Source organism: Macrobrachium rosenbergii, chromosome 55, assembly GCF_040412425.1.
Source record: "Macrobrachium rosenbergii isolate ZJJX-2024 chromosome 55, ASM4041242v1, whole genome shotgun sequence".
Taxonomy (NCBI): domain Eukaryota; kingdom Metazoa; phylum Arthropoda; class Malacostraca; order Decapoda; family Palaemonidae; genus Macrobrachium; species Macrobrachium rosenbergii.
The window spans coordinates 76,553,465-76,572,770 of record NC_089795.1 but is presented as its reverse complement, the minus strand read 5'-3'; the positions used below and the strand labels follow the sequence as shown (position 1 = coordinate 76,572,770).

Genomic DNA, 19,306 nt, shown 5'->3' with positions numbered 1-19,306 from the left:
ATTTTGTTGTATATTTATATTTTATAATAGACTATAGCGTATATATGATGTATACATCTATACTATATATATATATATATATATATATATATATATATAATGTATGTATATGTATATATACCTGTATATATAAACACACACACACACACACACACATATATATATATATATATATATATATATATATATATATATATATATATATATATACCTGTGTATATATATATATATATATATATATATATATATATATGAGAAGAGAAGAGGAGGGTTAATTTCGACACTAAGACAGATCATTAAATACCTTCATTCATAATTTTAATTCTTTAAAGCAGTTCACATACTGGTGTAATCATAAGGAGAGTCTCTTTAACAATATGATTTTTCACTGCACGTATTTTCGAGGGAAGAGCAAAGAAATCCCATTTTAAGGATACTCGCATACATACAAAAAGGTTAGACAAAAGATTCTTCATTCAAAATACAAGTAAATAGTTGGAGAGAACATAATTTATCTATGCTTGGAGTTAAAGCTTACCAAAATCCCGAATGTAACTGGCAAAAAGGTTTTGCCACAAAAGATCATCTAAAGTTACTCTTTTCACTTGCTGTCTCACATAAAATGAAAACAAAACAAGATTCTGTTGGGAAATTAGGTAAACAACCTAAAAGAAAAATTTGCGTAATATTCAGAGAGAAGCATTCGGTTGTCATTTCGCTTTGCGTCTCCACTTTGCTGCGAGTTTGCATTTAAATAAGATGCGAATTGCAAGATTTGTGAGTTTCGATATATATCTGTAGTATATATATATATATATATATATATATATATATATATATATATATATATATATATATATATGCCGAGCCCGTATGAAAATCACCAACCGACAAGTGAGTATATGCCGCCATTGATCACTATGCATGGAAAATGGCCACCTTTACACAATTAGTTACAATTCGGCCATTTTGCAGGGGTGTCCAAAAATGGCCCAAATGGTAAGTCTATTATAGCCTTCTGTGTTTTTTGGACGTAAAATGGAATTTTCTTTCAAACACATAAAAATGCAGCTTAATGGGAAGCAATTGATCAATATGTTTAGAAAATGGCCGTATTTGCACAATCAACTGCAATTCAGCCATATTGCAGGGATGCCCAATGATGACCCGAAAAGCCTTGGGTGTTTTTTGGGGGTCAAACGGACTTTTCCTTCAGACTGAGAACAATGCAGCCTAACTGCAAGGAACTGATCACTATACATGGAAAATGGCCACATTTGCACAATTGATTGCAATTCGGCCATATTGCAGGGGTGCCCAAAAATATCCCGAATGGTCAGGCTATAGCCTTGTGTTTTTTGGTGGGTCAAACGGACTTTTCCTTCAGACTGAGAAAAATGCAGCCTAATGGCAAGCAATTAATCACTGCGCATGGAAAATGGCCATATTTCCAAAATTGGTTGCAATTCGGCCATATTGCAGTGGTGCCCAAAAACGGCCCGAACAGGCTTGGGTGTTTCTGGGGGTCAAACGGACTTTTCCCTCAAACTGAGAAAAGTTCACCCTAATGGCAAGCAATTGATCACTATGCATGGAAAATGGCCACATTTGCACAATTAACTGCAATTCACCATATTGCTGGGGTGCCCAAAAATGGCCCGAGTGGTAGGGCTATAACCCAAATGGACTTTTTCTTGAAACCAAGAAAATTGCTGCCTACTGGCAAGTAACTGATCGCTATGCATGGAAAACGGCCATATTTACACAAGTGATATTAATTCCTCCATATTGCAGGGGTGCCCAAAAATGGCCCAAAAGTTAAGGCTACTCCCCAAACGGACGTTTCCCTCAATCTGAGAAAAATGCAGCCTAATGGCAAGCAATTGATCTCCATGCATGGAAAATGGCCTCATTTGCACAACTGATTGCAATTCGGCCACTTTGCAGGGATTCATAAAAATGGCCTGAATGGCCTTGGGTGTTTTTTGGGGGCCAAACATTTTTTCCTTGAAACTGAGAAAAATGCAACCTAATGGCAAGCAATTGATCACTATGCATGGAAAATGGCCACATTTCCACAACTGATTTCATTCGGCCATATTGCAGGGGTGCCCAAAAATGGCCCTAATGGCCTTGGGTGTTTTTGGGGGGGTCAAACAGACTTTTCCTTCAAACTGAGAAAAATGCAGCTTGATGGCAAGCAATTGATCATGATGGATTGAAAATGGCCACATTTGCACAATTGATTGCAATTCAGCCATATTGTTGGGGTGCCCAAACATTGCCCAAATGGTAGGGTGTTTTTTGGGCATCAAACGGACTTTTCCTTCAAACTGAGAAAAATGCAGCTAATGGCAAGGAATTGATCACTATGCATGGAAACTGGCCACATTTGCGCAATTGATTGCAATTTCTCTTGGTGTGGTCTCAGCTACCATGGGAGACCTGCATGTCTTCATGAATATTTTCCTACATGTGTAAAGTACTTGCACCTACCTTTGTGCCTATGCCTTAGAGTCACTCACAAGGTGTTTTATTGCCCACTCCTTCTTATATTGGAGCTCCTAACTCTTACAATATTGGCTTCCCCTCAGATCATTGTGCAGCAACAAGTTTTGGGGGGCTTGGAGGATGGCAGCTAAAAGCCAATGTCCTAGTGCCTTGCTGATGTTAGACATCAAATACCTGGAAGCCTAGCACCTTAGCTGCTGACCAAACAAATTGTAGTCAGGCCTTGTCCTTTAAAGTAGAAATTTTAATTTTCTTTTGTCAAAGCATTTTTATGATGAAAAGCCTATAATGATTTGGATTATGGGAAATTCTAATCCTGAAACTTTGATGGAAGGTGGAGTTGAACAATGCTTCTCTGCCCATAAAACTGGAGTATACCTGAAGTGTGGGTGTAGTCTAAAGTGTCTCATGTGTCATGGGTACATGAACAACTTTTGTAACCTGCCATCTAACAACGCACAGGTCTCAACTGTACACTGGGGTACCTTGATAGTGTGGCTGCTGGTAAGACAGCAAGGCACAAGTTTATAGGTAATTTATAAGTCATTGGGCGGCTGTCCAACTGCTTTTTTTATGGCTTCTCTTTGGTATCACCACTCTGCTCCATTGCACCCATTAGGGCCTGAGCAAATGATGGTTTTGGTGCTTGAAGACATCAGGAGGTTGTGTAGCAGGGGGAAAGTGTGAAACTAACCTTTGTGGTCACTTCAGTTTTCACATGCTTACATTAGGTGACCAATGTGGAGATACTGGAAGAAAAGCTCCTAACTTCTATTGTAAAGCCTTTCTTAAATCCGTGATAGCATAAATGGTCACATTTCCCTGCTATGAACCCCTTTGCGAAGAGCACTATTGAGAGGGGGGGAGTGGTTAGTGGTCTCACGCAGCTGGAGTTTGTGGCAGTCTTGGGCAATGTTTTGCTGGTTCTAGAGTTGTAGTTAAATGGAGGGTGTTGGTACTCCATTCTACTCATTTCAGCTGGTTGGCCAAGTCAAGCTCCATAAGTAGAATGTGACATGCTGGTACCATGTGGAGTGATTGCTGCTTTGGGTACTAATGGTGCTGCTCATCTCTAGGGTCTGGTACACGAACTGTAGACCCCTCTTAATTGTTCTGCCACGGGGTGGCATGTCTGCTGTTTCTGGTAGATCCTGTCAGGTTCTCGGGGGATAGGCAGCTGATGATGATTGTCTCATTCTTTCAGCTGCCAAGTCAAAGAAAGATTCTGCAGCTATGTTGTCCTGGGAGGTCAGTTTATTGTATGTGAAATAGGACTTTCTGAATTCCTTGTAATTGTAATGGTGGTGGCAAAATTTAAGTAACTGCCAATGGAGATAGGCAGTTACTCAACCTTTGTCACCAATAATTACTCAGCCTTTGTCACCACCATTGCAATTATAAGGAATTCAGGAAGTTCTATTTCACATAGACTATACTGACCTCACATAGGAGGATTGGAGCTTGGCTTATAGTATTCTCTCTCACTCTGCAGATTTATTGTGGTCTTATAATTTTTTACATAATTTCCTAACAGATAGGTTTTTACAGTCATGCACTGACAGTAAAAATGGACCAAAACCCAGTCTAGACTTCCCTGTAAAGGTGTCAATTGCTATCACCTACCTGGGCTAGCAAAGCATAGAATGAAAGGAACCACACTCCTGCAGAAGTGGCAATTTGTAGACCTCTCCCCACTTAAAAGTACAGGACTCTTTCCCCACCCAAACATGAGAGACATGAACGTGCCTAGTTCATTGGTCTCATGCCAAGTCATTGTTACAGAGGATCCCCAGGAACAGGAAGACATCAACCATCTGTGGATGCTTGACAAGGTAGGTACTCACATTGTGTGAAAGAACATTAGATACAGTCAAATGCCACACAATATTTAATAAAATAAGTCTCTTGTTTAAAACCCCCAGAAAAACCCCGTTAGATATTGTAAAGTGTAGCTAAAAAAGATGTTCGGGGAAGGAAGGAAGTTAAACAAATTATATTATCTTGAAATACTTGAATGCTTTTGTGTACATAAATATAAATTTAGAGGGTTGATGCATATAGAATTGCAGAAATTTACTATAGTACGCAGGAGGTTATGATATGCCTTGTTCACTGTTGAACCTTACTTAGATGACTGTGTATTTCCCTTGATTTGAGAGGGTTTGCCAAGTTTATCCAAGAATGAGTAGTTTTTGGATTATCTAGACCCTTGGTAATGAACTAGTTTTCACATGTTATGGAATGATATATTAGGATTTGCAGTAAGGTAAATATATATCTTTGGTTAACAATTGTTGGAACATAATCATCCACAACATGCCACATATCTTTTTATTATAGGCAAGGACCATAGGGTGATGTCAGTTGATGACATTGCATCATGGGTGTTTTGACAAATGTATTTATATCATCTTCATTTCAGCAACGCAAATGTTATCTGAGTTCTGTTTACTTACCAAATTCTGTAGTTTCATAGGTCAAATCCCCTAGGGTGTTGTATGCAATGAACCACCCACTCTGCAATAATACTGGTTATGGCAGTAAAATTATTGTAATTTTGTAAATCAGATGCACCATTATTAGTCTGATTAGATGTACTGTATATATTACAAATGATTCTGTCTGTTGCCAGGAACAGTAGTATTGCAGAATTCTGAAATTAAGAATGTGACATTTTGTGACTATTAAGTCAGTAATAATATTGTAAGTAGACTGTTCATGTACAGTACTTCGACTAGTGCACCTAGTTCCTTAATAAAACATTGTAGAATCCACATTCAGGGTTATGGTCGGTTCCATGGGGCTTGTTTGGAAGGTTTTTTTTCCCCCAATTATGGGTTTGGTATTTGAGTTATAAGCACTGAGATTCTGAGTCTGGATTCTTGTGTCTTTTTGAACTTGATAGTTTATTTAGGTCTTTTCCTTTATACATGAATTTTGTAGTTGTTTTTATGACTGAAGTCCTTTATTTTGACTTTTGTATAAACTTGGATTTCACGTAGGGGTTTTCCTGTCAGTATTACAGTAGCTTTTTTGTCTTGTTGGATGTTTAATTACCTATTTCTTTCTGGTTTACTTCCAATTATTTCATGATTAGGGCCACATCTACTACAGCTCATACATATAAGGGCTAACCTGTTTTGGCCTGGAAATTTGACCTCTAGAGGGAAACTTTGTCCACTGAAACTTATTTTTTGCTGCATCAAACGAAATTTTCTTATTCTTCCTAGGGATGTATTCTTTAAAATTTACTCTTTCATAATATTAAACTGAGTCTAGTATTATGTTTTTATCAGTTAGCTCATCTTCATTGTGAGGTTTTATTACAATTAGGTTAGCTTAACCAGATTGATTTGAAACATCTCTCATAGGAGTGGCAGCACTTTAAAAATTTTATAGTTGGATAAGTCAAAAATAAAAATTTAAACAAAATTTCCCACTATTCATAGCAATGCCTATGGGTATTTGAATAGCGAACCATTTTTGTTCTACCCCAGTAGAATGTTTTATGTGTTTCTATAAAGTACAGTACAGCAATAGGAACCTTGACTAGTTTTTTGCTCCAAAAATGAAATAAAAATAGTTCTGAAATAAAAATAGTTGAAGTTTGGTCTTGTCTGAATTTTTCTTTTTGCCAACTTTATAGTTTAATGTATGAGGTGCTGTTATTGTTGATTTCTTTCAGGAGCAGTGAAAACACTTAATTTCTAAGCAAAGGTCATCAGAGTTGTAGGGCTTTGTATACTTGTCGCTAGACTAATTATTTTATTGTTTTTCCAGGTATTTCCAATGCCTAACGTGATCCTACACAAGAAGGATGAATGACCCCCTCTCATACAGGCTGATCTTAGGCATGTACTTTAATATATGTAATATAACTTGTAGTGCCTTGAAGGTTGTTAGTCGGTTGAGATCAAACCCAGCACCAAAAGCAGAGCTTGAAACTAGATTTTCACCTAGCATGACCATGTCAGCTACTCAAATTCTATGGATTGGGAGACATGCTGTCCAACCTTGCCCTCTTTCATGTTCCAAGAGTGACCAGGATCATATTCAAAACTTTGTAGGTTATTATTACTGCTCTTATTAGTATTTTAATCAACCCACTGAACAGGGTTAAAAATGCCAGTTGTAAAGCAAATGTTTGCCTTTCATGCTAAATTAAAAAAAATTTTCAGTAAAAATTTACTGTTCATTAAGAATTTAATATAGTAATTTAGTTAACATTGCAACTGAATTAACAAAAAAAGGATGAAGATCAGACAACATAGTAGATATCTTTTCAAAACTAGATACTGTACTGTATTTGCTGTTGTCTGATGCTTGAACTCTCACATATGTATAACTTTCACTGTTGGGATGCTTTCTTTGCATACAGGGACTGGGTCTTCAGACTATTCATCAAATTTCCATGGGTCAAGCAAGTGTGACCAACTTGAAGATGAGATTATCTAAAGATCAATCCTGATACGGTAAAGTGCAGAAAAAGGAGCTTGTAAGAGGTAAGAAAGCCTAGCTAATCCAGTTCAGAAACACTACTTGGGAAAAAGTAGTGAGTCCATTAAAAGTGGTTGTTCTCTCTAATACCCCTCACCACCTAATGGCAAAATGTTAGGAATTTAGGGGATAATGAAGTGTAGCTAGTCAGATAAGTAGCAGTTGTGAAAGTAGGGGATGAAGACCTGTAGTAAAGTCCTGAAAATATGGCATGAGTGAAGAACTAGATCAGAAGGGAACTCCATCAGAAAGTGTATAAGACTGAATTATAATTATTAGGTCATTTAAGAAGACTGGAAAGAACTCAGTTTAACATCTTATATTGTAAAGGATAGATCTGATGTTGCGAACAATAATTTCATTGGAATGAAAAAGTGAAAAAAATGTAAATACACTTATCAGTATAAGACCTCTAAATGATAAGATTCAGCTTCAGTCAGATAAAGCAATGAAGAGTTTATCCATTTAGCCAAACTGGGGTTTCTTCGGGTGACAGCAGTCTCACTATAGCAGCCAATTGCTTGACTAGCATTCATAATGCTTATTCATCATAACACATCTTTGGTTTGAAAAAAGAGATACATGCGGTTGTTGTAGTCAAGTTTCTTACCAATTATACATATTTATTAAGCTAATTATACAAATAGTACTAATTAATGTACCCTTTCCTGACAGTTGTTACATGAAAAACTGAGCTTCAGCCCAATTTGCCATTGATATTAAAAATATATTTTCTTTTGTTGTTCATGAACTATTATAAAATAAGAATGCAGTACTTGGGTAGTTTTAACTAATGGAAAATGTAGGGTCTTCGTGTTCACTTTACATTTTGCATCTCTTCATTTTTAATTAAAAAACGTGCTTGTATGCATTTTTACCAACATTATGTACACCTATTCTAGTAAGTGACAAGTACAGATATGTTTAACTTAGATATTCTTCATACTTCACCAACAGCAAGGTTTCATACTGATTCTGATGTGTAGTACTGTATTTTATTTTATTGGGGTGTTACTGTTTATTGATATATTTCTAAAGTTGCAAGTTTAACAAAATCTTTATTTCTGGCTTTATCTGTAATTTGCACAGTATCGAGTTCAACAGTACAAGAACAGTCATATTATTAAAACTACAGTACAATGGAAAAAGTAAAGACTTATATTTGTATTTTTCTAGAGCCTTTTTTTTTTGTATGAGTATGCTTCAGCATGAGCCAGAATCAGTCATGGGAACTTAGTAACTGGCAGGTGATTGGGTGAAACCCACACTCAATTCCATCACAAAGCACCTTTCATTTAGCATTAGGGACAAGGAATTGGTTGAGGTGGACTTAAGATAATAAGCTCTTGTTTGTATATTAAGAAAAAATACATTTAATAAATTTATTTGCTCCTAAAGGGATACAAACCATGATTTTATGGAGACTCACTCCTCAAGTAGAAGGTTGTCTCTCAACTGAATCCCAAGTTCAGTCTCTATCCAAGAATGTCACATTCTGAGTATTATACAGTGGAGTGTGTCACATCGATAAACCAAGGCTTTAAGACTGGGTGCTCAATTGTGTAGCTTACCCACTTCTACACCTGATCCAGCTGCTGCCTAACAAAGGAAAAGATAGACAAACCAGTCAGTCAGCAATTCTAACCCAGTCTTAATCCCATGAAGTACCTTAGTTAGGATACTAAGAGGAGCTTGAGTGACTTCACAACCTCGGAGCAGACACAACAGGTCCCAAGTAGAAGGAATCCACGATTTGCTGGGGACACCCCTTACGTAGAATGAAGTAATGGTGGTCTGACACCTCCAGACACATGCTTTCATTGCCTGTGCAACTGCCTACTTTACCAGAGGAGTCGTAAGCTTATTTGATTTCCGTACAACACCAAAAAAGAAAGGATGTTCATGGAAACCACCTACTTGCCAGTACAGTACTAACAAGAGGTGCCGACACTGGAGTAAGAGGTTAGGTCCTTTTAAGGTAGTTTGTTGTGGCTCACACTGGGCATGAAAGCAACTCGGCCAAATCACCAACAAGTTCCTGAGAGAGGGAACCAAGAAGCTCTCTTCTCTGTCATCAGAAACTGACAGGGTTTGAGTTCATGCCACAAACTCAGGAATGAACAAGATTCCCTACCCTCTGAGTGATGGGCAAGATTAGAAAGGCCATTTAACTCCCTAATATGGTTTGTCAAGGCTAAGGCTAGTGGGAAGACAGTCTTGAGTGTGAGAGCTTGGCCCAAGGCCTCCATCAAGAGCTCTCATATGTCACCAGAGTTAGACAACAGAGGACAAATCATGTCCCATTTTGGAGGCCAAAGATCCCAAGGAGTACAAGACGACTTAAAGCTCCTTGAGAGCATGGATAACTCCACCAAAGCTGAAAGATCCATGCCCTCCAGTCTGAAAACCTAGCTTAAGTCAGAGCTGTAAGCCTTGACCTCTTGAGAGTGAGAGGAGCTTGTCTCAGTGAGAAAGTCTGCAGTTTGATGAATAAAAGTTGACTGGAGAAATTCCCCCGCCACCCCTCTCTGACAGTCACAAGATGGCCCACCCTCCCTGTAAACATTAGACGAGGATCTTCATAGTTACTCTGACATCTTTGCAGTTCTGCAAGAAAAGCCTTTCCCCTCACAGTAGATGCTGGACATCCAAGCATGTAGGTTGAAGGTTTGTACCGCGTAATGATATCTCTGCACATGTGGCTGACAAAGGAAAGGAGATTCTCCCAAATGGGAATCTTTTGGGCACTTTGACAAAGAGAGCCAGCACATCAGGAAAAACTGCTTGGGGGCCAAACATAGGGCTGTAGGGTCATTGAGCCTCAGTCATCAGCAGTCTGTTAGTTACTCAGCAGAGCAGATTAAATGAAGAAGTGTGCACATCCAGATTGTCCCAGGAATGTTAGAAAGCACCTTTCAAAGCACACCAAGAATCTGGCAAAGCATTTCTGCCACCCATGGGTGTAAGGACCAGTCTGTCTCTACTACCTGCCCCTGGCAGCTGAGCTGGCCTGCCAACAATCCTATACTGGTTTGTACCTGACTGACAGTTGTGCAACATGGCAGACTGCCCACTTGTGCAATTCTCTGCCAAGTGAGTGGTGAAGAGCAACAGCCCCCACTGTTTGTTGACATATACCACTACAGGCATGTTGCTCATCAACACTATATAAAGTTACCCATCACATGCTCAAAGAATGCTCACAATGTTAACAGCGCTGCTCTCATTTTCAAAACAATAATGTACAGAAGAGGTTCGTTCTCTGACCACACACATGAAATATACATCCTGCTAAGGTGTGTGCCCCAACCCTCTTTTGAGGCTTCCATCAACAGAAACATCTCTAGAGATGGACAGCTCAAGAGAACTACCACAAGGAGCTTCCTGACACCTAGCCACCAAGCAAGATCCTCTCTGACCTCCCACTCTAGGGCATAAACTGGGAAGGGGGAGCGCTTGAGGCCGACTGGTGTCACTTCAGTTGCCACTAAAAATATAGGTGGAGTTGTCTGTGCACATGACTTACGATTACCTGCCAAGAATGAGCTGGTTCCTCTTATGTCAGGAACTCTGCTGAAACCTCCTTAAGCCTGCTGACGTTAGCCTCGAAAGAAAAAGTTTTGCTGCAGCTGTGTCTATAACCAAGCCTAAGTACTTTGCCTACTGCTTACGTATGAGATCTCACTTCTCGCCATTAACCACAATCCCCAGATTGTTGCAAAATGAGAGAAGGGTATCTCTGTTCTGGAGCAACTGCACCTCCAAGGACACCAGAACTAGGTATTCATCCACATAACACAGCAAGCTTATGCATAACCTGCAGATGGACCCAAGGTGGCACCAAGGTGAGCACCTGTATGCAAACCTCAGGGGACTGTTGCCAGTCTGAAGCACAGAACTGAACTGGTAAACCATCCCATTGCAGACAAAGTGGAGGTATTCTCTGGAAGTCATGGAAGGGCACCCGAAATTACAGTACATGTCCTTCATATCCACCGAAGTGTGAAGCCACCCTCTGATGGAGTCCAACACAGGCCATTCTTTCTCCAGCTTGAATCCAGAGTGTCTTCCTAGCCAAGGCTGGTGGGTTAGTTAGTTATAAATGATTTGTTTAACGTGGGGAAGGACAAAAGGGCCAGGAAGGTTCCTTGCTCTCTCTGAACGAAGAAGCCTTCTGTGTCTGACACAAAAAGCATGGCTTCCCTGTAAGTCTTGGCTGCGGTGGCCTTCGTCCCACTGTAGAGTTTGAGGGAGACCACACCATGGCTCAGAGAATCCTTATTGTCTTTGTCTCTTCTCCACTGCCACCTCTACCTTACCCATTGGAAAGAGTAAGAGGCTTTAGTGTACCTGACATTTCCATAATGAATGACTCTAATCTCAATTAAAACCTGTGTCAAGAAGAGGGAAGACATGATGTCCCAGCTTCTCATGGCAAAGTCAGCCCAAAGGTTTGTGCTCTGATGTGAAGAGAAAGTCAGTATCTTACCTTGTAAACTAAGCCTTCTTATTCAATGAGATATTTGTGGCAGTGAACTTAGCACATATGTTCACCCAGGGGTTGAGCCATGATGCTGCCTGGAAGGAGGCCATGGCAACTGACTCCATTGGCTAGAAGTTGTACCTTCCTGGTGGAGTCTCTCCAGGGGAGATCATTTGTCAGTCCAGATATGGAGGAATTAATATCACTTGTGTAAATATGGCCGTTTTCCATGCATAGCGATCAGTTACTTGCCAGTAGGCAGCAATTTTCTTGGTTTCAAGAAAAAGTCTGTTTGGGTTATAGCCCTACCACTCGGGCCATTTTTGCGCACCCCTGCAATATGGTGAGGAAACAGAATTTCTTCTGGCGTGTTAGTGGCTGGGGAAGGCTCTTCCTCTGTATGCTAGACAGCAGAGAATCTTATGAACTGGAGATCAGACTGTTCACACTCTGAAACACCACAAGCTAGCCAAGACCACGGCAGCCTGAACAATGGTCTTGCTTTGGGAGCACACACAAGGGTGAGCTTAATTGATGAGATCTGGTTTCAAATTGGGTGCCACTGTCACCTCACCTAGATGAATGTGCTAGATCAATGCTCATAAAAGTTCCGAGTCTCTTGAAAATGTTGTTCTAACTTTGCCTGGTGGGGCTCTAATAGAACTGGACCCTAAGATCTTATCTGATTCCCAAAAGCATGAGTGATCATCTCCCAAGAGGCAGGATGACACACCAGCCTGCCCTGATGATTTCTCATGGAAATGTGATGCACAATCAGTTCTGCTGGTACTGACTGACGAGCCGCTAACCAAGGATGATCTGTGAACAGAACGGGGTTTGGCCATAGTCATTATCCTGCAACTTTTCCTATGAAAATTATTTTTGCCACACTCACCTTCAGGGTCCAGGGTGAACCAGGAACCAGCTGAGGTGGTGAAAATTCATGTGCACGAAAACCATTAAGATACCCTAAGGTTTCATATAAAGGTGATCTGTAGCACCTAAACCATTTCCAAGTGTACAGTCAGATCATGCACTTGCCAAGCATTGTTAGAACTGACTCTAAGTAATGTATTTCAGTAGAAACACAGGAGTCAGAGTCCTGCTGTCCAAGACATCACAGGAATCCCTGTACCAAGCATGTTCAGGAATCGTGTTAACTTCCCTACTTCCCTATATGGTAGGCATCCCACTCACAGACGAGGAACACTGAAGCCAACCCTGCATGGGGGGAGGCACTCAATTGAAGCATGGCAGTACTTATGATAGGACTTCTTGGACTACTACTTCTTGCAAGAGGAAATGAGAGCAGATGAGGATGAGGAGAAAGTGGAAGAGTTAGTATGTGCCTGCGCCTCGTCACCTTGCTCCTGACATGTCTTCTCTCCTTTTATGGTGCAGGAGAACCAATTGAGGTGTGGAGAATGGACATCGATGGAGCACCAGCTGTGGTTGATGCCACTCGGGCATCTTCCATGGGTAGGACAACCACTACCAGACCAGAGGTTCAGCAGGGTTGATTGCCTTAGCAGGTGCAACAACAATAGACAAGAGATCTTACTGACTAGTAGTGGCTAAGTGGTTCAGAAACAAGGCAAAGAATGGGCTTCCCTGAATACAAAGAGATCACATCTTGCGTAAGTATTCAGTGGACTTCATCCTCCCTTGTTGCCACCAGATGTAGTTTGGGTAGATGGTGGCAAAGGACACACATGCATGGGGTTCTCACTTGGGGAGAGCGCGGGACACACACTTTTGCCACTAAAGGAGAATGTGTTGATCACTTACCTTCCTATGCATACCTCCTTAGACTTAGAAAGCTGTGTACATGAGGTAGTGTCAAAGGAGGGTACTCCCTCCAAAACTCCAGCAAATGCATTTTAGCCTTCCTTATGTTTTCATAGTTAAAATAATTGATGGGTGCACATAAGCCTTTCAACATTATCATTAGGACTGCTTCCAGAATGGAGGAATTGTCAAGTTTACCCTAATTAATAGCCTAGCAAGTTCTTCAGCAGCATAATGTTCTTCATTTAGTGTACCAAATATGCAACATTTTGGTTTATTTGCTAACTTTACAAGAATTATGCATATAGCCCTTCAAAAATTATTTTTAACTGGAATAATAATTTATAGAACACCATTCACTTCCAATATGTAAATGAATATGAATAAACATACTGAATGAAATGGTAGCCTACAAAGGTGGAAAATCAAAACAAGAGATAAGGGATTACTTTATTAATATACATGCCTCTACTGTTTAAGGTCATACACAGATCTTCCAGTAAACCACACAGCCTTTGTTAAAAAGACATTTTCCACTGATTGCAATCAAGAAGCAGGTAATATTCTCTCCACATAAAATATTTTGAATTTAGTTGCTGTATAAATAAAAATGACTCGGATAATTTACTCCAAGAGATCATCAGATCAGGAGAACTTCTTTGACAATTTAAGTAGCAGATGAAAAAATTGTTTCATAATTAGAAAAATTGTCACAAGATTTATGGGCCATATCACATTCTTGACAGCAATTGATTATAAATACTTTATGGGGGGTCTGAAATAGGCTGGTTCATCATTTGTGTAAAATGGAATTGCTTGAATTGCAAAATGAAAAATTTTTAAAGTAATATGTATTTTTCCTAACATACAAACCCGCAGTCTTTACATATGGGATTTGCTTTCAGTGCGAGCCGGAAGTGGCCATTTAGCCTAAAATAAGGTGGTTATTGGTAGTCAGCTACCTACGGTAGGGGAGGAAGCCCCGCTATCCAGTTGGTATGCATTCACTTTACCTTTTGGCCCAGGTAGCAGTCAGCTACCTACGGTAGGGGAGGAAGCCCCGCTATCGAGTTGATATGCATTCACTTTACCTTTTGGCCCAGGTAGCAGAATGAGGGGTGGCTAGAGGTGGGCCATTAATGTAAAGACCAGGTTTATATGTTAGGAAAAATACAAATTACTTTTAAAAATTTGTCATTTGTTCCTACACATATACAAACCTTTGGTCTTTACATATGAGAGACTTACTTCTTGGTGGGAGGACTCTGAGCAAATCTCTGAACTGACTGGTAGTTTGCCTCACCTGGGGCACCTCTTCCTGGTCATGTAAGAGCAGAGACCCATGCCTCTGATCTGTTGAACATGTATGATGTTCATCTGCCAGACTTCTGGGCCTTTCGAATTAATGGAATGTAGCATCATTGATTTGAAAAAGGCTTGGATGAACCCATAGATCAGGGACAATAAAGCTGAAGATAACCAGTTGGTTTGTTCACTGTCAGTCCCTCTCTCCCCTTGCTACAGAGAGGGTAGGACTTGCATCTACTAATCCAAATTGAGCTAGAGTATAGATAGGATACTCAATCATCTAGACCACCTACTTATAAGCCCGTCCAGCAAGTGACAACTTGCAGCCCCCCTGCCCACTGAGTGAGGAAGGGTATAAAAGAGAAAGGGAGGACAGTCCCACACCTTTTTGCAGCCATACACCTTAGGCGAGATGCCACCTGTCCCTCAAGGGGAGCTGGGTGAGCTACATTACTTCTGAGCAGTCACTACAGAACCCAAGGAAAAAGTGTCCAAGGATCTATGGGCAACATCCCGAAGGTAAAAGGAGGTGAATGTTGTCTGTTCTGTTGTGACCACATTCACATCCCTATTACCTGTCTGACAGGCTCTTCTTGAATGTGAGGGGCAGACTAAAAAGCCCACCTTGTGAAATCTCCCCAAAAATGTACTTTTGTCCACCACATCAGCTGTGGAGTACGCCCATTTGATCATTGCAAGAAGTCAAAAGAAATGGTGTTCTTGGACATCACTTCTTGGCCAAGCCGGAACTAACAACGAATTGTCAGCACTCAGGCTTGAAGGTAAAGTCCTTTTAAGTGGTAACACAGGCTTATGGTCACTTGGTAGCCATCAAGGGTCCTTAGTTTTGGAATGATCATACCCTATTGAAAACCTGCTGAATCAGACAGAAGGGTGGGAAGGCGTAAGCCTCAAGTCTTGTACCATGGATGCAAAAGTCGTTTCACAGATGCCAACAGCATATGGGACTCTCAGGCGGTCACCCATCCCAGTACTGACCAGACCCCATGTTGCTTAACTTGCTGATAAAACGAGAAGCAGTGCTATCAACGTGGTATGTCAGTTGGCTGTTTAAGCCCACGGTTCAGAACAACAGAGCCAAAGAATAACAATTTCGATGTGATGAGATTGAAGGTCTAACTCGGCCTTCTTCCAAGGTCGAACGATCCTTTCGGAATGCCGAGGTGCCAAGACCAGTTGTCCCTAACACCAACCCAAGTGACCGATACTGTCTGTCATTACGTTCATCTTGCCTGGAATGTGTCTGGTTGACCGCTGTGCTGAGTGTGCTACTGTCCACCCGTACACCTGCATAGTCAAATTGAGGAGATGAAAAGGACATTAGCCCCCTTTCTTGTTGACTATGGGACTACCACGGTACCATTGTTTATCAACACCATAAGCACCTATCCTCAGGTCCTGAGGCTTTTGAAGAGCTGAGAAGTTCCAGGATATTGAAGTGCAGGTTAGGATGGGTTAGGTACCCAACCTAACCTAATGAAGTGCAGGTGACTGCCATTCAGGTCGATAGTTCAGGTCGATGCCTTGAGGCACAAAGGATTTCTGTCATCTAACCATCAAGCGAAGCCCTGTCTCTCTTTCTCTGAGAGAGGAAGGGAAGGAACGGTGAGTCACTTGTCGAAGACCAGGACTCCTTCAATCTGCATTGAAGGGAATGAAGAAGCCACCCATGAAGAACCAGCCTCCCCGGTGACAACAAGTGACCAAGAATGGCTTGCAACTGCCGAACTGGTTGCCCTCAGGCTGAGACCAAATCCGAGAGGTTGGTCCTGTCCTAGAGACGCTGGACATTAGAACTTGCCAGGACCAACAGATCATCGATATACAGTACATCAGGAGACATACCCTGGCCGAAGCCAATGTGAGAAGTCACGTGAAAACTGGGGAGAGGTCGGAAGCTCACAACAGAGATAGACATGGAGCTGTCTGCTCTGAAGGGGTAAGAAGTCTCCCCGGGAATGAAGTGGAGGAAATTACGGTAGGATTGACAGGTGAGTATTTGGAAATATTCGTCCCTCAAACCCAACGAAGGAATCAAGTACAGAGTGTGTCGTTTGTCTTGAACCGAGTCTGTTGAAACAGGTCAGGAAAAAAAGATCTATTCTACCCTTACTTTCACTCTAGAGGGGACGCTGAAGAAACGAGAACAGGACTGTAACGATTTCCACTGCATCCATTCAGGGAAGATTCTTCTTGCGAGCTGGACCGGATGGTTGATTTATAGCGGTGGAACTCAAGGGAAAATGATATCCCACCAAGGACATCTGCTACCCAGGTGTCAGCCACTGTAACAAGATGCTTAAGGCTATGGGCACTCCCCCACCAAGTTGGGAGGAAAACTGTCTTAGCATCTTCTCTCCCTATTTCCTCTTTTGGGAAGGGAAGGGGTTTGAAAGGACACCTTCAATTGCTTCTGTGGTCCAGAAGGAACGAAGAACTTCATCGATGTCTCTACCTGGGCACACTCTTGGTTCATGTGGAAAATTCTATAAATGAATCACTGACAAGTCTCAAACACTTGACACAATAACTTCACCCCATAAATGGATTGGTACTGACGTCTCAAACGCTTGGACACGATAACTTCCGACTCTAATCGACGCATAACTGAATCATCAAGAGAGGTTGAAAACAGAGAGAAGGCATAGTATACTCTTTTTTTTTTGAGCCGATCCAAAGACTCAACAGGAGAGGAAGGCGGTGGACGATCTGTGGAAAGAGGAGACGACACCTCTGTGACAGAAGCGGTCCCGGCTGCGTGAATGCAGCTGGGGGTCATTTCTCATAAGGGAACGGTCCCAATCATGCGAGCATGGCCGGGCTGTCCCTCAGATGCTATGTCATCTTCCTTAGGTCCACCAGTCCGTCCTCTCCGCAGCCACTGACTCAATCTTATCTTATGAGTACTTACAGAAGACACCACGACTGCACGTTCTTAAGGGGGAGGGCCCAATCTGCGGACCTATGGCCCTTAGGAGACCCCCAGGTCGCGGATTTCTCTGTGGAACATACCATGGCCTAGAGTCTGGTCGTGGAAGTCAGTATTAACAAAAGGCCCGAAGATGCATGGCCATGGGGCCTGTCAGAGGCATGGCCGTCCGGATGCGAAGAAGCCTGCACTGTTGAAACTGGAACCACCCCAGCTCCAGAAGATATTTGAGTGCCAAAGTTGAGTAGGAACAACAACGGTAACCCTTCTGTATTTGTGTTCCCACGATTTGCGGACTTGCCTATTCACGGATTTTTCTATGGAACATATATACACATTATTCTCAGAAAATTCACCCATTCGCATGTGTTTTTCACTGGAGAAATATTCACCAACTACAGTGAACCCCGTCAGATTCATCGTTCTCACGAGTCGCAGACTCATGTATTCATGACTTTCTCTGTGGAACATATCTATCCATTATTCATGGAAAATTTGCCTATTCATTTATTTTTCACTGAGAAATATTCACTGATTACTGTATTTTCATATAATTTTCATGACTAAATGCACTTTTTGTGATAAAACTATTAAAATACTCAGGTATAAGATTTTTAGAGGGTTTTTCTTTTGTTTAAACTATCAAAATAGGCAGTTCTAAGTGTTTTTAGAGGGATTTTAAGTATTCACAGACTTTAGCTATTCACAGGAGGGTGCAGTATGCATCCCCAGCGAATATGGGGGGTTTACTGTATTCCTATCCTACCTGTAAAATGTTGAAGTCCCTGTCCACTCATGCAATAATCGCCATAAAGGTCTGTCGTTTGTCTTGAACCGAGTCTGTTGAAACAGGTCAGGAAAAAAAGATCTATTCCAATTACTTGTCACTTTCTCTACGAGAGAGGGACGGCTGAAGAAATCGAGAACAGGACTGTAACGATTTCCACTGTGCATCCATTCAGGGGAAGATTCTTCAGTGAGCTGGACCGGATGGTTGATGAGAAGTGGTAGGAACTCAAGGGGAAAATGATATCCTACCGAATGACATCTGCTACCCAGGTGTCAGCCACTGTAACAAGATGCTTAAGGCTATGGGCACTCCCCCACCAAGTTGGGAGGAAAACTGTCTTAGCATCTTCTCTCTCTATTTCCTCTTTTGGGAAGGGAAGGGGTTTGAAAGGGACACCTTCAATTGCTTCTGTGGTCTCAAAGGGAACGAAGAACTTCATCGATGTCTCTACCTGGCACACTCTTGGTTCATGTGTACCCCATAAATGAATCACTGACAAGTCTCAAACACTTGACACAATAACTTCACCCCATAAATGGATTGGTACTGACGAGTCTCAAACGCTTGACACGATAACTTCCGACTCTAATCGACGTTACAACTGAATCATCAAGAGAGGTTGAGGGAAACAGAGAGGAAGGCATAGTATACTTTTGAGCCGATCCAAAGACTCAACAGGAGAGGAAGGCGGTGGACGATCTGTGGAAAGAGGAGACGACACCTCTGTGACAGAAGCGGTCCCGGCTGCGTGAATGCAGCTGGGGGTCATTTCTCATAAGGGAACGGTCCCAATCATGCGAGCATGGCCGGGCTGTCCCTCAGATGCTATGTCATCTTCCTTAGGTCCACCAGTCCGTCCTCTCCGCAGCCACTGACTCAATCTTATCTTATGAGTACTTACAGAAGACACCACGACTGCACGTTCTTAAGGGGGAGGGCCCAATCTGCGGACCTATGGCCCTTAGGAGACCCCCAGGTC

General features: G+C 41.6%; 1 protein-coding gene, 1 long non-coding RNA gene and 1 pseudogene across 3 annotated transcripts in view; 2 read left to right on the top strand and 1 right to left on the bottom strand.

Annotated features, from left to right (window-relative positions):
* LOC136835461 (uncharacterized) overlaps positions 1 to 6,370 on the top strand; it is a 486,122-nt gene extending 479,752 nt beyond the window's left edge. For both annotated transcript variants that reach the window (XM_067099020.1, XM_067099018.1), the window contains one exon: positions 6,292 to 6,370. The gene's annotated coding sequence lies outside the window, so the exon portion shown is untranslated. The remainder of the gene's footprint in view (positions 1 to 6,291) is intronic.
* Positions 6,371 to 13,717: 7,347 nt separating this feature from the next.
* Positions 13,718 to 18,878, top strand: LOC136835463 (uncharacterized). The gene is made up of 2 exons (XR_010852169.1): positions 13,718 to 16,690; positions 18,390 to 18,878. It is a non-coding gene; the product is annotated as an uncharacterized lncRNA (long non-coding RNA).
* LOC136835979 (5S ribosomal RNA) lies at positions 15,538 to 15,655 on the bottom strand (annotated as a pseudogene).
* Positions 18,879 to 19,306: the final 428 nt, after the last annotated feature.